The sequence below is a fragment of the Triticum dicoccoides genome, chromosome 2A (assembly GCF_002162155.2).
Source record: "Triticum dicoccoides isolate Atlit2015 ecotype Zavitan chromosome 2A, WEW_v2.0, whole genome shotgun sequence".
NCBI lineage: Eukaryota > Viridiplantae > Streptophyta > Magnoliopsida > Poales > Poaceae > Triticum > Triticum dicoccoides.
In genome coordinates, this window is record NC_041382.1 from 187277323 (window position 1) to 187300690 (window position 23368).

The 23368-nt window shown below is 44.9% G+C and overlaps 1 pseudogene; it reads right to left on the bottom strand.

Moving 5' to 3' along the window:
* Window positions 1-15350: 15350 nt before the first annotated feature.
* Window positions 15351-15732, bottom strand: LOC119359252 (annotated as a pseudogene).
* Window positions 15733-23368: the final 7636 nt, after the last annotated feature.

Below are 23368 nucleotides of genomic sequence, written 5' to 3' on the forward strand. Positions count from 1 at the left end.
GCCGCCCGAGCCGGTGCCGCCCCCGTCCACCACCGCCGGCGCCGCCTTGCTCCGGCCGGTGAGCCCCGGCCTCTTCCCCGAGCTCCGGCCGTCCCTCTCCTCTCCGGCGATTCGAGCTACAGTGTTTCCGGCGAACATCGAAGAACACGCCAGATCTGGATCTGGGTCATCTCGGTTGACTTTTTCATCCCTAACCCTAGTTTTTTATGCATACTTTAACCACCCGTAACTTTGCATCCGTAGCTCCGATTTGGACATATTATATATCAAAATGTTCGTCTCGACGAGTACATCATTTCATTCCATTGCATCATTTTTATTTGAGTTCATTTTTATGCCCAAAATGCTGTTAGAAGGAGGCTTCGTGAGTTAATTGTCAGATCTGCTAGTTCATCTTAGACTTTTGTCATTTTTGCCATGATCAATGTGTGCATGCTATGCCTGTGAGTCCTTCATATGTTTGTTTAAGCATTTTGTCTTCTTTCCAGAGGTGCAACCCATGCATTTTTAGGATGTGTGTGGTGACTTGTGCAAGCTCGCAAAGAGAGGCACCCGGGAAATCTGTTTTCAGAGACTTAGTAGTTTTCACTAAGTCTGGGATATTTTAGTTCATGATGCCATATGTTAAGCTTGTTTCCTAGTGATCCGTGCCTCTTTTGAGGATGATCAGTAAAGGAGTTTTGTTAATCATGTTATGCTCTATCCATCCATGTCTTTGTTTGCAATTATGGAGCATCCTAGCTTGAGTCAATAGAGCTCTACTTTTGCTTCATGGTGAATCTGGGCAGATCGTCAACTCGTTTGCGATTTTGCCGATGTTGTAGTTGATCCGTGCATGCTATGCCATTGTTCTTGCCATGTCTAGCTTGTATTTTGTGCCTTCTTAATGGATGTATGCCTGCCTTGCCATGACTTGCACCGTGGTGAGTGCATCGAGCTCGTTTACATGCCTTCGTGAGTTATATTTCAGCATGTCTCAGTTTTCACTGAGTCTGAAAACTGATTGTGTTTTAGCTATGTTCGTGTGCCCGTTAATATATTTTGTGATCCCTTTTGGCCCCAGGTCACTTTGGGACTTTTGTTAAGCTTGTTGAGTAGCTACATGCCATGTTCTTACTTGTCTTAATCAGGTCATGTATCATGTTGTTTTGCTGCTCCGAAGAGGGCTTCGTGATCTGAAATTTCAGACAAGTGTTAATTTCACTAAGTCTGGAATCTGTTTTGCATTTGCGTTTTTGCCATGCTTGTTTGAACCCCATAATGGATGAATTGGCCGTGGCTTAGTGCTAGTCTTTTGTTAAGAATCTTGTGTGCATCCCTGCCATGTCTTTTGTTGTCATGTTCGGTGGTTGTAGCATGTTCGTTGCATTGCATTTAGATGCCTACTTGCTGTAAATCGCAGACCGGTTCATATCTTAAAATGTTTGCCATTTCCAAACCGTAACTCCGATTCCAATGATCTTTATATCGTTTTCACGCGATTTCATCCCCTCTATCCAGTGGCACCCTTGGAATTCCAAGTTGAGGCCAGGTTCATGCATTTCCTGTCATATCTTGCATTTTGCATCCCGCATCGCATCCCGCATAGCATATCATCATTTCATCTTATTGCTTGGTCTTGCACGTGGTTGATTGTATCCTTGTTGCTTGTTTGTCTTGTTTGGGTAGAGCCGGGAGACGAGTTCGCTACCGAGGAGCCCGTTGAGTTTGCTTGTGAGGATCCAGTCAACTCTGACAACTATGCAGGCAAGATGATCATACCCTCGAAATCACTACTATCTTTGCTATGCTAGTTTGCTCGCTCTTGCTATGCCAATGCTACGATGCCTACCTTTTGCTTGTCAGCCTCCTAATTGCCATGCCAACCTCTAACCCACCTTGTCCTAGCAAACCGTTGATTGGCTATGTTACCGCTTTGCTCAGCCCCTCTTATAGCGTTGCTAGTTGCAGGTGAAGATTGGAGGCCGTTCCTTGTTGGAACATCATTTATTTACTTGTTGGGGATATCATTATATTGCCATGTTATCTTAATGCATCTATATACTTGGTAAGGGTGGAAGGCTCGGCCTCTCGCCTAGTGTTTTGTTCCACTCTTGCCGCCCTAGTTTCCGTCATATCGGTGTTATGTTCCCGGATTTTGCGTTCCTTACGCGGTTGGGTTATAATGGGAACCCCTTGATAGTTCGCCTTGATTAAAGCTTTTCCAGCAATGCCCAACATTGGTCTTACCATTTGCCACCTAGCCTTTTCTTTCCCTTGGGTTCTGCAGACTCAAGGGTCATCTTATTTTAACCCCCCCCCCCCGGGCCAGTGCTCCTCTGAGTGTTGGTCCCACTGAGCGATGTCCGAGGCTACCAGGGGCAACTCTGGGCTGGCTTACCCGACGTCTGGCTCATCTGAGTGTGCCCTGAGAAAGAGATATGTGCAGCTCCTATCGGGATTTGTTGGCACATTCGGGCGGTGTTGCTGGTCTTGTTTTAACCTGTCGAATTGTCTTGTTGTACCGGGTTACCGAGTCTGATCGGTGTGTCTCGGGTGGAGGTCTATTCCTTCGTTGACCGTGAGAGCTTGTCATGGGCTAAGTTGGGACTCCCCTGCAGGGATTGAACTTTCGAAAGCCGTGCCCGCGGTTATGGGCAGATGGGAATTTGTTAATGTCCGGTTGTAGATAACTTGAACCTTAATTAATTAAAATGAATCAACTGAGTGTGTTACCGTGATGGCCTCTTCTCGGCGGAGTCCGGGAAGTGGACACGGTGTTGGAGTAATGCTTGCGCAGGTTGTTCCTCTAGGTTATCGCTCGTGCCTTGCCTCCTCTTCTCGCTCTCTTTTGCGGATAAGTTAGCCACCATACATGCTAGTCGCTGGCTGCAGCTCCACATATAATTGCCCCATCCATTCCTATAAGCTTAAATAGTTTTGATCGCGAGGGTGCGAGATTGCTGAGTCCCTGTGGCTCACAGATACTATAATTCCAAATGCAGGTCCAGGGGATTTCGCTCCAGGTGACGAGTACGAGCTCAAGTGGGAGTTCGACGAGGACTCCCAGCGTTATTATGTTTCCTTTCCCGATGATCAGTAGTGGTGCCTAGTTGGGGTTCGATTCAGGGCCTTGTCGCATGTTGGGTTCTTTTCCATTTTGGCGTCGTAGTCGGGCCATGAGTGTCTGTCTGATGGATGTTATTTATGTACTCTGATGTGACGTGGCGAGTGTAAGCCAACTATGTATCTCCCCCTTTTATTATGTATTACATGGGATGTTGTAATGATTGCCTGACTTGCGACATTGCTTTCAATGTGGTTATGTCTCTAAGTCGTGCCTCGACACGTGGGAGCTATAGCCGCATCGAGGGCGTTACAAGCCATCACTATCTTTACCTACGGTGCAGCTAAATAATTTCTATGAGCAAATGGATCTGTCCTGCCTCGCAGATGAGTTCTCTTGGGGAGAGATTGCCGTCGCTGTCTTGCACTCACCCAATAATCGCAGCCCGGGCCCTGATGGTTTCACCAATGAGTTCTGCAAAGCCTTCCTTGCTGACATTAAGAATGATCTATAGCTCTTTTTTCAGCAGTTTTATCATCACCAAGTGGACTTGTTCGGAGTTAATTAGGCATACATTTCCCTCATACCAAAAAAGGACACCCCTTGGAGCTAAGAGACTACCGGCCTATCTTGATTGTTCACAGCCTGCCAAAGCTTGCTAGCAAAGTTCTTGCTAGGAGGTTTCAGACTCAAATTCAGGCATTGGTCCACTCTTTACAGTCTGGTTTTGCTAAAGGCCGGTCCATTATTGAGAATTTTGTTATGGCTACGGACATGGTACAAACGGCACATAAACGGAAAGTTCCCATGATGGTTCTTAAACTAGACTTTTAGAAGGCTTTTTACATGGTTAGTTGGGCTTGCTTTTCCAGCGTTTTGGAGGCTCGCGGCTTTCCTCGGAAATGGATCAGTTGGATTGATGCTATTCTGTCCACGGCCAGCTCTAGAGTCATGATCAACGGTGAATTGGGTGAATTGTTCCAGGCTAAAAGAGGTTTCAGGTAAGGAGATTCAATGTCATAGTATCTATTCATTTTGGTGGCTGACGTTCTACAAAGACTGTGCTGTGCAGAGTTCGAGGCTGGGAACTTGGCCCATCCACTTGGTTCTGATAGGTTATTCCCTATGCTACAATACGCAGACGACACCCTTCTTCTCTTTCAAGGTAACATCCAATAAGCCACCATAATTAAGCAGATCCTGACATCCTTTTCGGCCTTCTCGGGTTTGCACATAAACTACCACAAGAGCACCTTGACTCCGATCTGCATGGATGGTAGTACTGCCTCTCATATTGCAGAGCTGTTTGGTTGCCAGATCTCTAGTTTTCCATGTACTTATCTTGGCCTCCCTCTGTCTCTGCACAAGATCAAGCACGGTCTGCTTCTGCCAGTAATTCACAGGGTGGATAAGAGGTTATCAGTCTGGTTAGCTACTTTTTTGTCTTCGGGAGGACGGCTCTGAAAGGATTGAGAAGAGGTGTCTAGAGGGGGGATTAGACACTAAGTGCCAAAAGTTGCAGTTTTTAATTTCTTTAAGTTGAAGTGGAGTTTAGGCACTAGTTTAACAAACACAATACATATCAAGAAAGCATGCGAAGAGTATATGAGAAGCGGAAAGTAAAGCATGCAACTTGCAAGAATGTAAGAGGAAGGGTTTGAAGAATTCAAACGCAATTGAAGACACGGATGTTTTTGTCGTGGTTCCGATAGGTTGTGCTATCGTACATCCACGTTGATGGAGACTTCAACCCACGAAGGGTAACGGTTGCGCGAGTCCACGGAGGGCTCCACCCACGAAGGGTCCACGAAGAAGCAACCTTGTCTATCCCATCATGGCCATCGCCCATGAAGGACTTGCCTCACTAGCGGTAGATCTTCACGAAGTAGGCGATCTCCTTGCCCTTACAAACTCCTTGGTTCAACTCCACAATCTTTGCCGGAGGCTCCCAAGTAACACCTAGACAATCTAGGAGACACCACTCTCCAAGAAGTAACAAATGGTGTGTTGATGATGAACTCCTTGCTCTTGTGCTTCAAATGATAGTCTCCCCAACATTCAACTCTCTCTCACAGGATATGGATTTGGTGGAAAGAAGGTTTGAGTGGAAAGCAACTTGGGAAAGGCTAGAGACCAAGATTCATATGGTAGGAATGGAATATCTTGGCCTCAACACATGTGTAGGTGGTTCTCTCTCAGAAAATGGGTATTGGAAGTGTAGGTATGTTCTGATGGCTCTCTCCACGAATGAAGAGTGGGTGGAGGGGTATATATAGCCTCCACACAAAAACTAACTGTTATACACAATTTACCAATCTCGATGAGACCGAAGTGAAAAACTCAGTCGGACCGATTTAGCAAACCTAATGACCGTTAGGGTTTTCGGTGGGACCGACTAGATCAACTCGGTGGAACCGATGTGCTAGGGTTAGGGTAAAACCAGAACTCGGTTTGACCGATTACTCAAACTCGGTGGGACCGATTTGGTAATAAGCGAAACAGAGAGTTGGCCAAGCAAACTCGATGGGGCCGATTTGCATATCTCGGTGGGACCGAAAATATTGCAACAGGTAACAGAGAGTTTGCAAGCCCATCTCGGTGAGACCGAGATCCCATCGGTGAGACTGAACTGATTAGGGTTTCTGGCAGTGGCTATGTCAACTGAACTCGGTGGCTCCGGATAGAAAGAATCGGTGGGGCCGAGTTTGACTTTTGGTTTAGGACAAATTTGGAAGTGAGAAAGTGGTTGAGGGCTTTGGAGCATATCACTAAGCACTTTGAGCAAGCAAGCCATTAAGCAACACCTCATCCCTTCTTAATAGTATTGGCTTTCCTATAGACTCAATGTGATCTTGGATCACTAAGATAGAAAGTGTGGAGTCTTAAGCTTGGAGCTTGAGACAATCCTTTGTCCTTAGCATTTTGAAGGGGTTCCACATCCTCTAGTCCATGCCACTTCATTTTTGAACTTTATCTGAAACATACTAGGTAAAAGTGTTAGTCCAACAAGAGATATGTTGTTATTAATTACCAAAACCACCTAGGGAGCACTTGTGCTGTCAATCTCCCCCTTTTTGGTAATTGATGGCAACATACATCAAAGCTTTATATAAAGATATAGAGAGTAGCAAGTAAAGCTTTGGAAAGACATGTAACAAGCATAGGCTCCCCCTACATGTATGCAATCATGCGAATATGGAATATAGAAGCATGTGAGAGCATAACCATGACAGAGTAGCAATGTGTTACATGTATCTTGGCTATATGCATCGGAGCAAGTGATGAAAACATGAGAAATGTACCTTCATGCCTATGAGTCCTTCTTGCAAACAGTATGTACATCAGCAAGAATTTCTCATACACATGATCGTGATGCATATACTTACCTTGTGGTCTTGAGTTGGCTAGGATGGAATGAGCCTGCGTAAACAAGGTTAGATAACACAGATGCACCCACTAGCTAGAGAAAACAAAGAAACCACAAGAGTACCAAGACAGGGGTGACATGTATAGTGAGTACAGAGTACCACGATAGATATTGACATGTCCCCAAAGAGAAGGATATGCAATGAATTTAAGAATTTTCTTTCCCTTGGATGTCTTGCTCCTCCTGAATCTAGCATGGGATACTGGGAGAAGATAGGGAACAGAAAAATAGAGCTAATGCAAATAAGCACATGTGAACATGTCTTTCCCCCAAGAAGACATGTGGCATCTCTCCTCTTGAACATCAAGCATCTGCCTCAAAGATTACTCTTTCCTGGAGTATTCCCTCCCCCTAGAGATCTCTCCCCCTAGAGATATGATTAAGCTTTGATGTGATCTCTCTCTCCCACTTTGACATCGATTTCCAAGAAGGGTCTTCTGGAATGTGTTGTGAATGGGTTCGGTCCTTGAATCACAGTACAAAGCATTGAGGTAAATGTGATGCTTGTAGAGGACAAGATTCATTGAGTGGAGCTGGATCAAGAATAAAGCAGGAATAAATGGCAAAATGTTTTTCCCTGTAGTGAAATCGGTGTCACCAAGTTGTATGCTTCGGTTGCTCCAAAAATCTTCGGTTAGACCGGAAACATGAAACTGGTGGAACCGAGTTCATCACAGAGAAAAACACTTGTCACCTCAGCTCACTAGACAAATAAGATCTCACAAAGATTTGCAATAAATTGGATGCAGAAAATTGCAGAACAAAAAGCAACAAAAAGAAACTGAAAGATCTAGATGAAGTTTGAAAAGGGGAAACAAATATGCATGAGACAAGTTCAAGAACATAGAAAAGAACACAAGAGAACTTCATCTAGAGTTGGGCGGTGACAAAGTCACCTATGTTAGAGTACATTGACTTAGGAGTCAAGTGAGATCACTTGATCATAGGTCGTACTCATCGTTTAAGCTCAAAATGGGGTTACCATTTTTCGTTTAATTATCTTGATGTATTCACATCTTGTCAAGTTGCTTTGACTCATGACTTGGAGTAAAGCTACTCTAAGACGGAATAACATACCTTGGGTGGCGGTGGTGATCTTGATCATGTAGTTGAACTTGTGTGGGTTGCTCAAGGTTGATGTAGCCCATCAAGAGTTGGGAGCACCCTTTGGATTTTGAGTTCATCTACCTACATGGGTTAGTTTTCGCAAGGAAGAGCACTTGTGTATTCAACATAGAATTTGTTAAAGGATATGTTTGAAAGGTTTCGTGCTTCCTTGTAATCAATCACCATTGTGTAGAGACTTGATGATGTAGAGATTGCTCAAGATGTGAGTGAATTGCAATCTCATAGAATTAGATTCATCCAAGTACATACAAGGGTTAGATAACATGCAAGATGCAAATTCTCAAGACATAAGATAATCATCATTGGAGAAATATCAAGAGATTAGTCGTAAGCTCAAATCTTGCATGTATCCAATGGAGTTCCTACTCCAAGTTTGACGCTTCAATGATGTTCAATTCACCTCTTAACCTACAGAACACTTTCTCATCAAGTGGTTTGGTGAATATATCCGCTAATTGCTTATCGGTGCGAACATGCTTAAGGTTTATGTCACCCTTAGCAACATGATCTCGAATGAAATGATGACAAACTTCGATATGCTTAGTTCGAGAATGTTGCACGGGATTGTGACCAATCTTGATAGCACTTTCATTGTCACAAAGTAATGGAACATGTTTCACATATATCCCATAATCTTTAAGAGTTTGGGTCATCCAAAGTAATTGAGCACAACATGAACCAGCGGCAATGTATTCCGCTTCGGCGGTGGATAAGGATACCGAGGTATGTTTCTTGGAAGACCAAGACACAAGAGATCTACCAAGGAATTGACAAGTACCCGAAGTGGACTTTCTATCAACCTTGTCACCGGCATAGTCCGAGTTGGAGTAGCCAACAAGATCAAAGGAAGCCCTCTTTGGATACCAAATGCCAAAATTTGGTGTATGTATTAAGTATCTCACTATCCTTTTCACAGCCTTAAGATGACATTTCTTAGGAGCTGCTTGATATCGTGCACACATGCACACACTTAGCATGATATCGAGACATGAAGCACATAGATATAACAATGAACCAATCATAGAGCGATAAACCTTTTGATCAACCGGTTCACCATCTTTAGTCAAATCAAGGTGTCCACTAGTAGGCATGGGTGTAGTCATACGTTTGCATTCTTGCATATTGAACTTCTTGAATAAGTCCTTGGTGTACTTCGTTTGAGAGACAAAGGTGCCTTCCTTAGTTTGCTTGATTTGCAAACCAAGAAAGAATTTCAGTTCACTCATCATAGACATCTCAAACTTCTCCAACATTAGCTTCCCAAACTTTTCACTAAAATGAGGGTTAGTTGATCCAAATATAATATCATCAACATAAATTTGGCATACAAATAGTTCTCCATTAACCCTTTTAGTAAAAAGAGTAGAATATATTTTTCCAATTTCAAAGCCTTTTTCAATAAGGAACTTGGTCAAGCATTTATACCATGCTCTAGGAGCTTGTTTAAGACCATAAAGTGCTTTGTGAAGTTTGTAAACATGATTAGGTTTCTTAGGGTTGACAAAGCCGGGAGGTTGCTTAACATAAACTTCCTCTTCAATTTCACCATTTAGAAAAGCACTTTTAATGTCCATTTGGTACAAGGTGATATCATGGTGATTAGCATAGGCAAGTAAGATGCGAATGGACTCAAGTCTAGCAACGGGAGCATATGTCTCACCATAGTCCATACCTTCGACTTGTGTGTAGCCTTGGGCGACGAGACGTGCTTTGTTGTGAACCACTTGTCCATCTTCATCTTGCTTGTTGCGAAACACCCATTTGGTACCGATGATGTTGTGGTTGTTGTCGGGCTTTTCAACCAATGTCCACACTTGATTTTCCTCAAAGTTGTGTAGCTCTTCATGCATAGCGTTTATCCAATCCGGATCTTCCAATGCTTCTTCAACCTTCATAGGTTCAATGCGAGAGATGAATGAATAGTGTTCACAAAAGTTAGCTAAACGAGTTTTTGAGCGAGTGATTCTCTCAGTTTGGATATCATTGTAGATTTGCTCCATGGGATGATCTTTAGCAATTCTTGCTCGAACTCGTGAAAGCTTTTGCTTGGGTCTTTGTTGAACATCTTCTTCTTCTTCTTGGCCTTCTTCATTGTTGGCGCTGTCGTTCTCTTGTCGTGGTGGAGAAGGAGGTTGTTGACGTTTGTCTTGGTGCACTTCCTCGTTTTCTTCTTCTTGGTGTGTCCCACTCATGGATGCTTCCCTATCAACTCTTGGTTCACCTTGTCGTGAGGTAGAAGCTTCCACTTGGACGGACGAGGTACTCTCCTTCACCTCCGTTGGATGAATCTTGCCGATAGACAAGCCTTGGATTGCTTCCGAGGGATCTTTGTCTCCTACATCAATTGGCAATTGCTCTACTTGCGAGCCGTTAGATTCATCAAACTTCACATCTACCGTTTCTTCAACCTTTTGGGTGAAATTGTTGTAGACACGGTATGTGTGAGAGTTTGAGCCATAACCAAGTAGGAAACCTTCATGAGACTTCGGAGCAAATTTAGAATGACGATGCTTATCAAGAATGTAGCACTTTGAGCCGAATACTCGAAAGTATCCAACTTGGGGTTTGTTACCGGTGAGGAGCTCGTATGCCGTCTTGCCGAGTAGTTTGTGAAGATACAAACGATTTGTTGCATGACAAGCTGTCTCAACCGCTTCCGCCCAAAAGTATTTTGGCGTCTTGTACTCATCAAGCATCGTTCTCGCCATCTCGATAAGAGTCCGGTTCTTCCTCTCAACAACTCCATTTTGTCGAGGTGTGTACGTAGCCGAGAACTCATGTGAGATCCCTTCTTCGTCAAGAAAGGTGTCCACATTTGCGTTCTTAAACGCAGTTCTATTGTCGCTTCGAACCTTCTTGATCTTCACGTCGAATTGATTTTGGGCCTTCCTAGCAAAGTTTTTGAAGATCTTTTGGACCTGCAATTTGTCATCAGGAAAGAACACCCACGTAAATCTTGAAAACTCATCAACTATGACTAGACCAAATGAGTTACCACCGAGACTCTTGTAGGCATTTGGACCAAAGAGATCCATGTGAAGTAGCTCGAGTGGTCTTCTTGTAGTCATGATGTTCTTAGCGCGATGACTTCCTCCAACTTGTTTCCCTGCTTGACAAGCACTACAAAGTCTATCCTTGTCAAATATGACATCGTTAACACCAAGGATATGATTTCCTTTAATGAGTTTGTCAAGGTTTCGCATGCCCACATGGCCTAGCCTTCTATGCCACAACCAACCTTTAGAAGATTTAGCAATTAAGCAAGTTTTGTGTTGAGCCTTTTTAGTGAAATCAACAATGTAAAGATCTCCTCTACGTATACCGGTAAAGACCATTTTATGATTATCTCTACGAAACACTTGGCAGTCTACTTCAGTAAATAGGACATTGAAACCGAAATCTGCAAGTCTAGATACTGACAGTAAGTTGTAGCCAAGAGATTCAACGAGCATGACATTTTGTATGGAGCTATCATGTGAGATGGCCACCTTACCAAGGCCAACCACCTTACCCTTTGAATTATCACCAAAAGTGACATACTTTCGAGGGTCGTCGTTTTCAGCAAGCTCATGGAACATGTCTTTATCTCCGTTCATATGATCAGTACATCCACTATCAAGGACCCATTCCTTTCCTCCAGCCATGTAGCCGCGAAGATTTGCCATAAGACCAAAGTGTCTCATCGCATCATCGAGATCATAGTCACTATCATCATCATCTTGTGATTGATCAATTCCTAGAGAGGGCAATTCATTAGATAAATGATCATTTCTATAGTTATCTTTATGAATTCTAATAGCTATAGAAATGATATTGCTAATGATTCCAACATCTCCTTTGGCACTCGTAAGATTAGTAAGCTCAAATAAGCAGTCACCAAATTTGGGATCATTGGAACTCATCTTAATCAAAGCAATAGACTTATGGAGGATTTCATCTAGATCTTTCAAGGAATAATTTGGAAAGAGTTCCTCAAGAAATTTCCATATGGTGTAGGCACACTTAAGAGTAGGCAGACATCCAATCAAGTTTCTAGGCAAGCCTCTGGTGATAAGATTAACAGTTCTAAGATTGTGAATCATGTCAAATGACTCATCAAGGGTAGGATGCATGGGATCAACATGAGGTGCACAAGGGCTAGCAATATACTTGTTCAAGTGATATTCCTTGAAAATCTCAAGCATTTCATTTTTCCACTCATGAAAATATTCTCCATCAAGAATAGGCACTCTACGCCTAAGACTCCCCAAAGTAGACTCATCCATCTTCCTCCAATGGTGTTTAAACCAAGGCAATGGAGACCAATGCTCTGATACCAATTGAAAGGATCGAGAAGAGGTGTCTAGAGGGGGGGTTAGACACTAAGTGCCAAAAATTGCAGTTTTTAATTTCTTTAAGTTGAAGTGGAGTTTAGGCACTAGTTTAGCAAACACAATACATATCAAGCAAGCATGCGAAGAGTATATGAGCAGCGGAAAGTAAAGCATGCAACTTGCAAGAATGTAAGAGGAAGGGTTTGGAGAATTCAAATGCAATTGAAGACACAGATGTTTTTGTCGTGGTTCCGATAGGTGGTGCTATCGTACATCCACATTGATGGAGACTTCAACCCATGAAGGGTAACGGTTGCGCGAGCCCACGAAGGGCTCCACCCATGAAGGGTCCACGAAGAAGCAACCTTGTCTATCCCATCATGGCCATCGCCCACGAAGGACTTGCCTCACTAGCGGTAGATCTTCACGAAGTAGGCAATCTCCTTGCCCTTACAAACTCCTTGGTTCAACTCCACAATCTTTGCCGGAGGCTCCCAAGTAACACCTAGCAAACTAGGAGACACCACTCTCCAAGAAGTAACAAATGGTGTGTTGATGATGAACTCCTTGCTCTTGTGCTTCAAATGATAGTCTCCCCAACACTCAACTCTCTCTCACAGGATATGGATTTGGTGGAAAGAAGGTTTGAGTGGAAAGCAACTTGGGAAAGGCTAGAGATCAAGATTCATATGGTAGGAATGGAATATCTTGGCCTCAACACATGAGTAGGTGGTTCTCTCTCAGAAAATGTGTATTGGAAGTGTAGGTATGTTCTGATGGCTCTCTCCACGAATGAAGAGTGGGTGGAGGGGTATATATAGCCTCCACACAAAAACTAACCGTTACACACAATTTACCAATCTTGGTGAGACCGAAGTGAAAAACTCAGTCGGACTGATTTAGCAAACCTAGTGACCGTTAGGGTTTTCGGTGGGACCGGCTAGATCAACTCGGTGGAACCGATGTGCTAGGGTTAGGGTAAAACCAGAACTCGGTTTGACCAATTACTCAAACTCGGTGGGACCGATTTGGGTAATAAGCGAAACAGAGAGTTGGCCAAGCAAACTCGGTGGGGCCGATTGCATATCTCGATGGGACCGAAAATATTGCAACAGGTAATAGAGAGTTTGCAAGCCCATCTCGGTGAGATCGAGATCCCATCGGTGAGACCGGAGTGATTAGGGTTTCTGGCAGTGGCTATGTCAACTAAACTCGGTGGCTCCGGATAGAAAGAATCGGTGGGGCCGAGTTTGACTTTTGGTTTAGGACAAATTTGGAAGTGAGAAAGTGGTTGAGGGCTTTGGAGCATATCACTAAGCACTTTGAGCAAGCAAGCCATTAAGCAACACCTCATCCCTTCTTAATAGTATTGGCTTTCCTATAGACTCAATGTGATCTTGGATCACTAAGATAGAAAGTGTGGAGTCTTGAGCTTGGAGCTTGAGCCAATCCTTTGTCCTTAGCATTTTGAAGGGGTTCCACATCCTCTAGTCCATGCCACTTCATTTTTGAACTTTATCTGAAACATACTAGGTAAAAGTTTTAGACCAACAAGAGATATGTTGTCATTAATTACCAAAACCACCTAGGGAGCACTTGTGCTTTCAGGCTCACTTTAATCAACTCCGTGCTTGCCAGCATACCCAGCTACTACATGGCTTGCTTCCCATGGCCCAAGGAATCCATTGCCAAACTTGAAAGCTTGATCAGGGGTTTCTTCTGGCAAGGGAAGAGCTCAGCTAAAGGAGGTTAGTGCCTCGTAGCATGGCAGTTTGTTACTTTGCCCAGAACGTCTGGTGGTCTGGGAATCGGGGATTTGGCCGCACACAATAACGCGCTGTTGTCTAAGTTTGTTGCAAGGGTTCTGCAGTTCTCCGATATCCCTTGCTACCAGTGGTTAGCTCGTCAGTACTGTCAGAACATCATACCCTTGAATAGCTGGCATCGGGACTCTGCCATTTGGAAAGGTTTCAAGCAGTTTATTCCGCTGATTTTAGCCTCCTCTCGGTGCTACTTGGGGTCAGGCAAGACCATATCCTTCTGGCATGATTGTTGGCTGCCTGTTGGCCGGCTCCGTTTTGTTTTGCCCACTCTTTTCAGCTTCGCTCTCGATGGTTGCAGCATTGTCGCCTCCCAGTTCCTTCAGGGAAGTTGGCGCTTCCTGCTGCACCCCAACCTATCTGCTATGGCCGTTCAGGAGCTGCATTTCCTATGTGATCTTCTGGCTGCTCTTGCGCCATCCTCTAGCCTTGTTGATGCACGCTCGTCTGCTCTCCAAAATAAGGCAATCTCTACATCATACATCTATAAGCTGCTCACTTTCAGGGGGATTTCTTCTGTTGTTAGTCCTTGGATCTAGGACCCTGTCATCCCCTTGAAACACCGCATCTTCGTATGGTTGGCTTTTCGGGGACGACTAAACTCACGCGACAACATGGTCAAGAAACACTGGACGTCCATTACCACACACCAAGACTGTGATATTTGCCCTGCTTGTGAATCTACTGATCATATTGTCCTCCGTTGCTCTCCGGCTTCAATACTTTGGGGCTCGTTGCACATGATGAACCTTGCCAATAGTTCCACAGATCTCATCAACTTCATGCAGGAGGCGCTGCATACCTGGCCACCCTCTAGCAGATTTTCTTTGATGTTTGTTGTGGCCGTTGTCATGCTCTGGCACGCAAGGAACGATCGTGTTTTCTGCAGCAAGCAATGGTCTCCTACCTACATCAAGCTATATGTAGTGCAGTTGCTAACTTTGTGGAAAAATAGAGCACGGAAAATAGCAGATCAAGATGCTATGGAGGCTTGGATCCAATGGTTGTCCCCTGCTTAAACGAGCCTGCTATCGTTGCCTCCCTGATGTTTTCCACCTTCTAGCCTTTTCTCTTCTTTGTTTTTCTCTGCTTAAACGAGCCTGCTATCGTTGCCTCCCTGATGTTTTCCACCTTCTAGCCTTTTCTCTTCTTTCTTTCTCTCTCTTATCTGGCTACTTATAGCCAGGGCACCATGGTGCTGAATATGAGCCTCGTGTACTTGACCTTTTGGTCCTCAGGCTTGCGCCTGTTTTGAAATATATAAGGTAGAACCTAATCTACCTTTCATTTAAAAAAAAAGGTTTCAATCTGGTGGTTTTCTGCAATTCATATGTTAGAATAACATCACAATGCAGTTGAGAAAACCGGAAACCGAGCCCGAATGCAAACGATTAAAAGCTAGTCGCAGTTTGGATTTGTTATCGCAGAGGGGCGAGAATGAGCTGTATTTGTCCGCTGAGAGCAGGGTGCAGGCTCCCTATATGATCTCATAAGAGCATTTTAATTTTGGTGTCCTATATTGGTGATGCCAAACCAATCAACAATGGTAGCAATAAGTACTCTAATTGCCAAGCTTGACTAGAGCAACAAAGAGCTGGAAGCCTGAATCAATGGCATCAGTGCAGCGGCTCGAAGACCTAGGAGTAGGGTGACAGGACGGCCTCCTGCACCATCTTCCCCGGGTCGCCTGGATCGGGCCCCCACCTCACCTCGCTCATGTTGGGTGTCTCAACGAACGTTATGGTGAACTCACCCACCTTCTCAGCGCGTCCTCGCTTACCAGCCCGTAGGAAGAGCTTGTTGCCCCTACGGTAGGAGAAGATGCCGCTTGTGAGCCACACGATGTCTCCGGGCTCGAAGGCGTCGCACTCGGTGCCCCACAGCAGGAAATGCACCGCCGCCGTCTCGTCGGCCACCAGGCATGTCTCCTCCCTGCACGATGAACTTCATGTTCACAGGGTTGGTCGATGTAACAAGGTCCTTGAGCTTCACCTCCATCATGCCACCGCCAATAGTTGCTTCGGCCTGCAACATGTTGTTAACACCCAGAGTAAGCGCACCATGAACCATAGCTAAGTTTGCAATGCAAAATTCTTGTTTTGCTACGTTGGATTCATGCTCAGTGTTGTTGATGAGCATCGTTCGGTCTGCACCAGTCATTTTAACGAACACGTTAGTGGCGGAGGTAGGATTGGAGTTAAAACCGGGCCAAATTCTTTTTATGACAACATGAAAAAACTACTTTCTACAACAACCCATGTGAAAACATAGTACAAAATATGGTTTAGTTGTTCAATAATTTTATAATTTATTTGCTACTCTTTTCCACCATTGATACAAATATGAAATATATGCCTCCCAAAATATTAATTATCGTTGGTACAAATACGGAAACTTAGCAGCGTCTCTTCATCTTCTATTTCTACAAACAAGAAATGCTATCAAAATGCAACAATTCGAGTTCGATCAATGCATAAACGCAGTTCTATTTCAGTTCAGTTTGAGCTGGCCATGGTTTAGAAATAGAAATTACCCTGTCCTTTGTCCAGCTGTGAGCACTCCTCTCCTCCCTATCCGAAAATTCAGAAACAACAACTACTGATCATTACCGCCCGTCACCCCCAGCCCGCGTTGGACATTGTCGAGAGGGGAAGATCATCTACCTTGGTGATGGAGAGCGACGTGCGTTGGCTCGTCTCCTACGCGGCTAACCTCACGGTGGCACGCACGCTTTCCTTCGCCGACGGCGAGATCCGTCTCCGACATGACACGCTCCGGATTGCCCTGATTGATGAGAGGGGGTGACGGTCGACGCGTGATATCTCAGGGACGGCGAGCGGCTCGACATCGGGCAGGCCGTCTCGTTCCCCTGTCATATCGCCAGGGTGTGGGACCAGATTCCGGTGGGGCACATGGCGGCGCCGAGCCAGATCCACACACATGATGGTGCGAATGGTGTACCGCGGTACACCGCAGAGAGGCGGCGGGACCGGGGCATCCTTGGGCCACACCCAGGCGCGGGCGGGTCGTCCGCCATGGATGCTCGACACGTGGACGAGGATCTCGGGCGCCATGACGGGGAGGCGAGACGCGCAACAGGTATTAAAGCCCACCCCACCCCCGCCCGTGACCTAGACACCGCGTTCTCTCATTTCTGGGAGGAGCCGCGAAACCCTAGATTCAAAATTTCTTCCTCTTTTCTGTGGTGGGAGGGGAAAGTTGGAGGGGATTGCAGATCCTTTGCGGTGGTGGTGGCCTCCAAGCCGCGCGCTCCGGCGGAGATGGATGGACGTGGGGATCGCTTCTTCCATGGCAATCGGAGGGACGGCTTCAGGGCTGGGCGTTTCGGGCGCGACGCCGGGCGTTTCGATCGGGGCCGTGGTCGAGGTCGGTTCTCCTGGTCCAGGGAGGCGACCGGCGACAACCTCTCCACGAACAAGCAGAAGACATCGGCCTCGGACGACACCACGCGCTGGGACGACGCTGCGGAGCGGGCCAAGAGGGCCAGATCTGGGGGGGTATGGGTGGAGAAGCACCCGAACTCTAATCCCCCGGATCTCGACATCGACAACGCTCCTAGAAGGAAGCAGATCCCTGATGCTGCTCAGCGGGGTGAATCTTCTACTCAGGTGCCCCCAACCAAAAACTATGATCCATGTCTGATTTGCAAAGCCACTAGTCATACTCCTGCTAGTTTCCCGCAAGCTTTTTGTGAGAGATGCAGTAAGATGGGGCATTTGGCTTCGATTTGCACTACTTTTCTGCCATGGGAGTGTGTGGCTCCTATGTGCGCCTTCCAGGGCAAGGGCCAGGGTTTCTTTTACATTCCAGACTCATGTACTGCTAAGCAGCTTAAGGAACGTGCCACGAGTGTAGTGATTACTGTGATTGAGGGGGAAGCTAGTGTGAAGGAGCTCGAAGATGCTTTCTCTGATTATATTGGGACCAAGTGGCATTGTACTGCTCGTCCTATAGGTCCTAAGACTTATGTTATGCGCTTTCCTAATCAAAGAGATGTGAAAAAAGCATGTTACAATGACAAAATGACCTTACGATCTTGCGGAGTAGTGGTTAAGATTGTTCCCTGGTCGGCTAATGTGGGAGCAAAAGGGGTGATGGAGGTTGCTTGGGTGAGAGTGGTGAATGTTCCTCTGGAACAAAGAAATGAAAGGAATGTGGCTTATGTTGCATCTTTGGTTGGCGTTCCTCTTGAAATTGACATGGCCACTCTGCACAAACCTGAATATGTGCGAGTCCGGCTGGGATGTCGCAATGTTGATGAGCTGCCTGGTGTAGCTGAAGCTATCCTGGGAACGCACTTTTTTGATTTCTTCTATGATATTGAAAAAATTCTGGTCAGAGATCCTGAGAGATCGAGCAGTGTGAACCAGGTTGAGTCGACTGGAAAGGACTCATCCCATGGGAAACATTTTACTCGAGTCACTCCTCAGGATAGTGAGAAAAGAAAAGAGGGGGGGGGGCTTACATGAACAACAAAGATGAGAAAAATAGCCCTAGTGACAGTATGGAAAAGGGGCAGGAGGAATCAGATGGAACTGCAGATGATACTCTCCTGATTGAATCCATTGCCAGAGAGGCTTGTGAAAAGGAAAACTTGGGTGGATCTCAAGCACTACTTGTTGTTGATAACAACAAGCTGAGTGTGGATGAGATTCAGGTAGAACAAACTATGCTCGATTCTATTGCTGGTAATATATATGATATCTGTACTTCTCACTTGGGGGTGCATGAAAAATCCCATGTGGAAGAAATAATGGAGGATGACACTAGCAAGGCTGGGGTGCGCTCTGAGTACATGGTACAGTTCCCTGTCTCATCTGAGGAAATGGAAGAGGTGATTCCTACCCCTCCACTTAGAACTAAATATGAACTGAGATTCAGTATAAGAAATATGCAGAACATGGGTGACAAGATTCAAGACAGAGATGTTGCAATTTCAAAAAAGAGAAACTTGGAAGGTAACTGCAACTTTAACTCATTTGATGTGCTTTCCAATAATGATCTTATGATTAGAGCATCTAAAATGGGTGTGATTATCCCTGATAATAATTTCTCTACTATTGATATCCTGAGAGAGTTGGAGAGGGTCAGAAAATGTGACAATAACAATAATCATAATTCCGATGTCATGATAGATGAGAAAACAATGTTTATAACTAATGGGAAGGGGGATAAAACACCCATCAGTTCTGATTGGGCTGATGGGGAGGAGGACTTAGAGGAAAACTTTATCCTTGTGAGGTCCAGGAAGAAGAGAAATCCTAAAATACAGGTGGCAATATCCAGGCCTTTGACCAGGAGCCAGAAACCTGATTTAATGATGAAGAAAGAAAAATCTGGCAGCCCTGTCCATAATACCAGGGCCACCAGAGGGGAGAGGAAAAAGAAACCTGGTTAATATGATTGGTCTTTTTTGGAATTGTAGGGGGCAGGAAAGAAAGGGATGAGTTCCTGCCTTTCCCATATTATTAGAGATCATTCCCTTGACTTTGTTTGTCTGCAAGAGACTCATAAGAAGAAGTTTCAGGATGGTTATTTTAGGAAAATTGACCCTTGTACTGCTTTTGATTGGGAGTGGATCCCATCTATGGGAAAATCCGGGGGAATACTGTGTGGAGTTAGAAGAGAGAGATTTGAAGTGGTTGCTTGGAGGAAAGGCAAATTTATCCTCCAAGTTAATGTATATGATGTCAATATTAAGAAAATTTGGACCCTATGCAATGTATATGGAGCAGCCCATGATAAGGACAACCAGGAATTCCTCGTTGAATTAGCTGACTTTTGCGCTCATGTACAAAACCCCTTGTTAATTGGGGGTGATTTTAATATTCTTAGGCATGAGGGAGAGAAAAATAAAAACTGGCACCGCTCCCCTTACACAGATATGTTCAATTCTGTGATTAACGCGATGTGCCCTAGTGAAATTCACATGAATGGGGGGATGTATACTTGGACTAACAATCAAGTCCATCCGACCCTGGAAAAGCTAGATAGAATCCTTATGAGCAGTGATTGGGAGGACCTTTTTCCTCAAGTTAATGTTAGGAAAATTGTTAGAGACATTTCTGACCATAATGCTCTTTTGATGTCCTCTGATAACCATGTTGTCAGAGTCCCACAGCAAAGAGAGTTTAGGTTTGAAATTAGTTGGCTCAAATCTGAAGAATTCATACCTTTGGTAGAAAAGATTTGGAACCAACATGTTAAAGCTACAGACCCCATTGATGTGTTAAACATCAAACTGAAACGCTTCAAAAAGTTCTTCAAAGGCTGGGGTTCTAATAAGTTTGGGGATGAGAAGATTCGAAAGAGAAACATCAGAGATGAGTTGGCAAAAATTGAGAAAGAAGAAGAGGGGGGGGGGGTATGGTAGACCCAGCTATGTTCTGCAGGAAAACTGAACTGTTAGTGGAACTAAATGAAATATTGGTAAATGAAGAACTTTTCTTACTACAACAATCTAAAGAGAAATGGCTACTTAAAGGGGATAGTAACTCTGCTTACTATCAGAAAATAGCTAATGGCAATAAAAGGAAAAATACTATTCACTCCCTAAATATAGGGGATACAGTCATAGAGGGGACGAAGGATCTTTTAAATCATGCTACTGGATTTTATAAAGATCTTTTCGGGCCGGCACCTGGAAATCTGCTCCAGGTGGATCCTAATATATGGGGGTGGAGAAGTTAAAAGATGAGGACAATGAAAATTTATGTAGGCCGTTCTCAGAAGAGGAAGTCAAAAATGCTCTGTTTGGAATGAATAGCAACAGGGCCCCTGGCCCTGACAACATTCCAGCAAAATTCTACCAACACTGTTGGGAGATTGTGAAGGGTGATATTATGAGGCTTTTTGAGGCCATGTATGAGGGAGCACTCGATGTTCAAAGGCTAAACTACGGGGTCATTACTCTGATTCCTAAGATCAATGGTGCGAACAAAATTCAATAGTTTAGGCCTATTTGTTTACTTAGATGCCCATATAAGTTGATCACAAAGGTGTTAGACAACAGAGCAGCCCCCTATGCTGACATCTTGTTTAGCAAGCACCAAAATGCCTTTATTAAACACAGAAATATCATGGATGGGGTGCTTACTTTACATGAGATTTTGTATCATACTCATATTAAGAAGAGAGTTGGCATCATTATTAAGCTTGATTTCGAAAAAGCTTACGACAAGGTCAACTGGGATTTCTTGCTTAAGTGCCTTGAGATCAGAGGCTTTGGTAAGATTTGGTGCGGTTGGATGAAGAAAATTCTCCATAATGGCACAGTTAGTGTAAAGCTTAATAATACCTCGGGGCCTTACTTTCAGAGCCACAAAGGGGTGCGGCAAGGAGACCCGGTGTCCCCTTTCTTCTTTAATATTGCTGCCGAGTGCTTGTGTAAGGTGGTACTGCAAGCACAAGCAAACGGGTTAATTGATGGGTTGGCCTTGGATTTGGTAGATAAGGGAGTGGCCATTCTACAATATGCAGACGACACAATCCTGTGCATTGAACATAACCCTGAAAAAGCGCTCAACCTGAAACTATTGTTGTATATGTTCGAACTCATGTCAGGACTGAAAATTAACTTTCAGAAAAGTGAAATTCTTAGTGTGGGAGGAGATGAGAATATTTTGAAAGAACATGCTGATATCTTTGGCTGCCAGATTGGGCATTTCCCAATAAATATCTTGGTGTTCCTGTTAGTTATTCGACCCTGAAGGGCGTAGACTGGGAATACCTAGAGGCAAAATTTGTCAAGAGATGTGAATCTGGACTGAGAAGTAATGCCTCCTTGGGGGGCAGGTTGACTTCATTGAATGCTAATATTTTCAGCATTGCTTACTATTATATGTCTATGTTCCTTTTGTCTAAAACCATCATAGAGAGGTTGGATAAACACAGAAGGAAATTCTTCTGGCAGGTGACTAAAAACAGAAAGAGATACTACCTGGTTAGATGGTCAATGATCTGTAGATCCAAGGAAAAGGGGGGTTTGGGTGTGAAAGACCTCCACAGGCAAAATATATGCCTTTTGGTGAAATGGTGGTGGAAACTTGAGATGAAACAAGGGCTTGGGCAAGATATTATCAGAGCCAAATATTTTGGTAGAGACACGATAGCCTCGGTTAAGGGGAGAATCACTGACTCTCCGTGCTGGAAGGCCATTATGAAAGTGAAAGATCTATATATGGTTGGGAGGAAAGTGGTCGTGCATTCTGGTAACATAGCTAGGCCATGGATTGATCCAGTTGGCGACCAAGCTCCATTTGCTGAACAATTTCCCCAGCTTTTTGCCATCTGCAATAATCCTGATTGTGTCATGAAGGATTGTTTGGATGCTAACCCTATCGCCTTCTTCCGAAGGAGATTGAACTCTGAACTTAATGAGCAATGGAAGAAATTGGTTTTGATGGTTAGGGAAACTTGTGTATCTACAGAAAGTGATAGTATCAAATGGGGCCTGGGTCCCAAGCCTTACCATACCACTAAAGCTCTATATACCTATCTGGAAAGAAACATTGCTGGTTGCGACTATCGCTGGATATGGAAAGCCCGTATTCCTTTGAAAATTCAAATTTTCATGTGGCAGCTATCGCAAGATGCGGTGCTGACCAGAGATGTGGTGAAACGTCGAGGATGGAAAGGGGGACCCAAATGTTCCTTTTGTGGGGAGAGAGAAACCTCCCAGCATCTCTTTTTCACTTGCCCCGTTGCCAGGGTTACCTGGAGAGTAGTTGGATGCATGTTTGGCACAGATTTATGCTCTAACAACTTGTGGCAAGCATTCTTTTGGTGTTATACTTTTTTCCCGGGTGGCGATGTCTTTTATACAATGGGCATTGCAGCTCTATGTTGGGCTATTTGGACCTGCCGCAGTAGAGCTACTTTTGAGCACACCCCTCTCAAAACCCCGTTTGAATGCATTTTTTCTGCGTGTGCACTTCTTTGTTACTGGGCAGGATTGATGAAGCAGGAGGATGCGGCGAGTCTGAGGGCTGGAGGAGCTCTGCTGAAGGACAACACGTCTTGCACGATGAGGATCTGCGCAACGGCGCACCAGGATGGAGGAGTGCGCCGAGAAAAAAGATTGAGAAGAAGGAAGAAGATCTGCTGCGTCTTTTTGCTTTATTGCTTTTGGTCAAGATACCTCCTCCGTGAGGTTGCTGTGGAGCATGTTGCTCTGATGTGAGCAGTGGTCTTTTGATAAACTGTGAGTTAGATGTTGGGGTCCTGGATTTATAGTGTCGTCGGGTTTTCGTCCCATGATGAATAATCTCGATGGCGAGTGCTCATGGTAGGTTTGCGGCGATGCTTGAACCCGCTTTCTTCTTTCCCGTCTTATTTACTAAACTTGGTTGTATTTCCATTATGTTCAAGTAATGGAAAGGGGATTCGCCCGGTTCAAAAGAAAAAGAAGAAACAACAGCTACTGCCTGTGCTAGTCGGCGAGCAACAAGCAGGCGGGAGAGCAGCCGAGGAGGGTAGGGCGGCGGGCCGGCTGGCCGGCGGCGCAGCAGAGGCGGCGGCCGCCGCCGGGGAGCACTGCCGTGCGGTAGGGGCCTGGTTGGGAGGAGCCGGGAGGGGGAGCAACGGAGCGGGGGCAGGGCGGTGGGGCGGCGCC